Genomic DNA, 5,627 nt, shown 5'->3' on the forward strand with positions numbered 1-5,627 from the left:
TTCTCACAATATTTTAAACTTTTTCTTTACTAACGTTTATTATGGTGATCAGTGATCTTTGAGGTTTTACCGTTGCAAAAAGATTATACGACTCCCTGAAGGTTCTGATGATGGTTAGCATTTTTTAGCAATAAAGTATTTTTTGATTAAGGTATGTGCATTTTTTAGACATAATGCTGTTACACACTTAATGCACTACCGTAAACGTAACTTCTGTATGCACTTGGAAACCAACAAATGTGTGTGACTTGATTTATTGTGATACTTGCTTTATTGCAGTGGTCTGGAACCGAGCCGGCAGCATCTCCAAGGTCTGCCTGTACATGGTGTTTATATTGTGTACAACTATTTACATAGCATTCACATTGTATTAGGTATTATAAGTAATATGGAGATGATTTAAACTGTACAGGAGGATATCCGTAGGTTATATGCAAATACTACGCCATTTCATTTAAGGTACTTGAGCATCGGCGGGTTTGGGTATCCACGGGGGTCCTGGAACCAGTCCTCCAGTCCACCAAGGGTTGACTACAGTGCATCTAATCTATTTAACTTTGATACTGTCTTATATTTTGTCCCTTTTTGTTACATTGAGTTTTAGTGAAAAAAATTTTTTTTCTTTTCCTTACTGGGAGGAGGTGAATGGGGGGATCCTTGCTAAGCAGGAAGCACGTCTTTTGACGGTCCGGGGGGCTGTGTACGTGGTGCTCGTCCCCCCAGTGTGGGTATATAAGGCTTCCACGTATAGACCATGTTGCTGAACTTGACTTCCTGGTGACTGGAGTGTACGTAATTACGTGTTAGTTTCCCATATCACTATAGGAGGAGTGGAATCTTCTGGCCAGAGAACTCTGTAGATATCAATGTTCCAGTCAATAGAGGTTTGCTTTGAACTGTTGCCTTTGGGAACAGTATTCCAGAAGAAAGGTGGTTTGAGCCTTCTTTTGCCTTGCAGACTCTTAGATAATTGTGGTGAATGGCGGTTGTATCTGAGGCAGTGTTGCTGCCTGTCATGGGTAATAAATGACAATAAGGAAACCATCTTTCACTGAACCGTTGGTGGGAGAACTCCATTTAAAAGGCAAAATTTCTGAGGGAAATGATAGGAATTCCATTTCCCTGGCACATTTTATGCTTTTTCTTCTTTTTCAAAGAATCCATCCTTAAAGACTTCTGAAGCCCAACAAGATACAGCAGTGGAAGTGATCTAAGATATTGGCCATTTCCTCCTAAATTAAAAATGAAGCAAAATAAGGGAACAAGCATAAAAAGAAAAATTGAGAAGAGCTTGAATAACAATTTAGGCCTCTACAACCAGTGATCTAAACTTCCTCTATTCCAGGCCTAAGTTTTGATCTTCCGACGTCTACATCCACTTGAGGATTGAAAATATTTAGGTTGGCGAATCGACTGTTGCAGGAGAGCCCGAGAGTGCAGGGCAGGAAGTTTTCCTGTGAGTGACACGGGTGAGAAGTTTTCACACGCAGAGTTCACTTGGTTTTGTTTTTTAAAGTGAGGCTACTCTGAACATGGTAGATTCCACAAGTCATCAGTCGGGAGGGCTGCCTTAAGCTCCGTGGGAGGAGCCGGCTCTCCCCTGTGGGAGAGCCTGTGCTCTGCCCACTTACCTCCTGCCAGGGAACCATGGTGATGGGGGATTAGCATCGGCAGAAGCAGCAGCATAACCCTGGGCCCAGGACTTTTTGGAATCGGGATCACATTTAGAGGGAAAGGCTTGTCCCATTTAGATGAGAGGTGCCCAAGAATTCTGGAAAGACGTAGAGCTAGGCCGATTTTTCAGGACTGTTGGAGAGGTCGAAAGCCATTAAATTCAAAAGCCATTACTTCAAAAACTGTATTTAAAAACAGAAAGACTAGCTGCTGGCAGCTGAAGATATGGACCGGACTTGAAGAGGGAGCGCAGGGCTGGAAGGAAGAGGTCTACTTGGCAGTTGGCCTCCAAAAATAAGGGCAGCATCAGGCTGTACGAATCTCCAAATGGTTGTTGAGTGCCTCACCAAGTATAAAGTGGGTTCTCCAATGCTCCCTCGTTTAGAGTCGGAAGACACAGAATTGTTAGATGAAGCCCAGCTTTGCCAGTCTCAGGCTAAACAACACTCTCCACCTGCCAGGGCCTGCTGACGCGGCCTGCAGTTTATTTTCCCCGGGATTGAGTTGTCTGCAGTGTCCATAGCCACTGAGTGAGGCCAGTGGGGAGAGGGCAGGGGTCAGAAGTGGGTGTGCGCAGATGCCTGGCTCTTACTCCATTTCCAAGGTCACTTATTTTAAAAGATTTTAAAGGTGTTTCACTAAATTAAATTGAGCTCAGTATTTCCAAAGAAAATTGGGGAAGAGTTCTGTACACCACCTGCTCATCACTCAGTAGCAGAGTTGCTTGGTGAAGCCCACGGATCTCACAGGCCTGGAGCCTGAAAATGATGCTGCCCTTATTTTCGGAGGCCAACTGCCAAGTAGACCTCTTCCTTCCAGCCCTGCGCTCCCTCTTCAAGTCCGGTCCATATCTTCAGCTGCCAGCAGCTAGTCTTTCTGTTTTTAAATACAGTTTTTAAATGTAAAATATACATAGCAAAATTTACCATCTTAACCATTTTCAAATATACCGTTGAGTGATAACTACACTGACATTTTTCGTGCCCCCATCGCCACCATCCAGCTCCAGAAGTCTTTTCCCTTACAAAACTGAAACTCTGTGCCTGTCAAACAGTAACTCCCCATTCCCCTCTCTGGCCAGCCCCCGGCAACCAGCATTCCACTTTCTGTCTCTGAATTTGACTAATCCAGCTACCTCCCATAGTGGAATCATACAGAATTGTTTCTTTGTGACTCTGGCTGATTTCACCTAGCACAGTGTCCGGTGTTTGTCCATGTTGCAGCACGTGTCAGAACTTCCTTCCTTTTGAAAGCCGAATAATACTCCATTGTACGCCACATTTTGTTTCTCCATGTGTCTGTTGATGGACTCTTGGATTGTTTCCACCTTTCGGCTGCCATTTTCTTTTTGTTTGTTTGTTTGCTTTTTGCGGTAAGCGGGCCTCTCACTGTTGTGGCCTCTCCCGCTGCGGAGCACAGGCTCCAGACGCGCAGGCTCAGCGGCCATGGCTCACGGGCCCAGCCGCTCCGTGGCACGTGGGATCTTCCCGGACCGGGGCACGAACCCGTGTCCCCTGCATCGGCAGGCGGACTCCCAACCACTGCGCCACCAGGGAAGACCCTGCCATTTTCTTTTGAACGTCTAATGTTCCTCTACAACCTGGCATCATCCACGTGGGTCCCTGACTGCCTCCTTCCCTACACCAGTCACCCAAACATTCTGGAACATTCCTTGCATTTGTGTGTGTGTAAACCAGCCTTTCTGAGAGGCTCGTAATGTGCTTCCTTTGCTCGCGCACAGCTTTCTATGTCTCTTTCAAGACTGAGCTGGGATCCTGCCTTCTCTGTAAAGTCTCCCCAGGCCTTCCTCAGCTGGAACTGATCTATTTCTTCTCTGAAATCCTACAGCAGTTATTGTCAGCAACCATCTTTTCGGCAGTGAATCGTGCACAGTTTTATGACAACTCTCCTACTGTCTAGAACTGTTATTGAGACATTTCACTTAACTTTTCACAATGATCTCTTCCTGCTCTAACAGGATGATTAAGTCCGTGAGAGCATGTGTCTCGTGTATCTTTATACCCACTGCCTTCCATTCCGCCCACATCTTTGCATCGTACCTTACACAGATGTGTTTAATATTTCCATTTGAAAGTTATGGACCTGATTGCACTTTAATTCAGTGAAGCGGCTGATCAGGAGCCAACTTCCTAGATCATTTTTTCCCGATTTCCTCCTGAACAGCCTGAAGAAATATGGTCAAACAGAATGCAAGAGAAAGAAGTCTTCCTGTTAGCATCCAGGGTTAACGGGCACATTTATCTTTGAGAGAGAAGGGAGATTATTATTTAAATGTCTTATTTTTAGCTTCTGTGTTTCAGTTAAAGCATGCTTATATATGGTTTTGGATTAGAAGGTTGGCAATAATATACATACTTGCCAAGACCCTAGAGATGATGTTTCCATTTAAACCCTTCTGATTAGAGGATGGCTTGACCTTTACAGGTCTTAAATCACTATAGACTGCTTACTGTTGCAGGGATGCTTTATTTTAACTTCTGTTAATGAAAATTGTTACATCTTTGGTATTGTTAAAAATGCCATTTGGTCCAGGTTTTAGATGGGCATTTTGTTATTAAATTGCTTCCCCTGCACAGTGATGCATGGCATGCAGCCTTTTGTGTTAATTCTCCTGCCTTTCCCCTGTTTTTCTTGAAGAAGCAGTCATCAGTAATATATGCAGCTATAAGTAACAGACACCTGACTCTCAGTGGCTTAAACAAAAAATATATTTTTCTTACGTAATAACTGCATTTGCTGGAGTTAGTTCAGCTACTCGATGATATCGGCAAAGATCTAGGCTTTTTTCTTTATTTTAACTTGGCTTTCTTTAGCATTATGTCTTAAAGCTTGTTTTGTCAAGCTCCAAGTGTCCCCTTAAGTGCAAGAAGGGGGAGATGGGAGGTGGGGCAAGCAAGAGACTTCTCCCCTCCTGCCTGTCCTTTTTATCAGGAAAGCAGAAGCTTTCCCAGAAGCTCCCAGCTAATATTCCCTTATGTCTCATTGGCCACAAGTGGGTCAGTTGTCCCCTTAGCTGCAAGGGAGGCTGTCAGGGTGCTTGCATTCCAAGTTCTGTAGTGGAGTCTGCAAGGGAGAAGGAGGTTAGTAGCAGATGCTACTAATGATTTGGGCCTTACTTGAGAAATTGCATAATGGTCTAATTATGTAATTTCTACTCAACTGCTGTTCACATACTAGGTGTTAAAGTATTAATTGAGTTGAAAAGTGATAACTCCTTCACAGGAATTTTGTGAACTTTTGTATTGACTTTCAAACTCTTGTGTAGAAAATCTTAGTTTCTTATTTGGACAGAGCTATAAAAGAGAAACACACACACACACACACACACACACACACACACACATACACTCACACAACATTTGAAGGTAAGTTACATCATAGCCTTTGGCCCCTAAATACTGTGTGTGTTTCTCAAGAATAGGGCTATTTTCATATATAACCACAGTATACTTATAGACTTCAGTAAAGTTAATATTATTACAATACTTTAACCTACGATTCATATTCCAGTTTTGTCAATTGACCCGATAACTTTCTTTGTAACATTTTCAGTACAGGATCCAGTCTAGGGTTTGATATTACATTTAATTGTCATGTCTGTTTAGCATCTTTAATCTAGAACATTTCCACAGTGGCACTGATTCCTCAGAGAGCCCCTTTTCCCAGCTGCCTTATGCTAAGATTCCTTAGATGCAACAATTTTCAAACTTTTTGGTCTCAGGGCCCCTTTACCACTTTTGTTCATGTGGGTTATTGCAATTGATATTTAACCGCATTAGAAATTAAAACAGAAGTTTGAAAAATATTGTAATTGATTTAAAATAATAAACTCTTTACATGTTAACATAAATAACATACTTTTGTGAAAATAACTATTTTCCAGAACAACAAAACGTATTTTGTGAAAAGAGTAGCATGGTCTTACATTTCTG

This window comes from Globicephala melas, chromosome 21 (assembly GCF_963455315.2).
Source record: "Globicephala melas chromosome 21, mGloMel1.2, whole genome shotgun sequence".
Lineage (NCBI taxonomy): Eukaryota > Metazoa > Chordata > Mammalia > Artiodactyla > Delphinidae > Globicephala > Globicephala melas.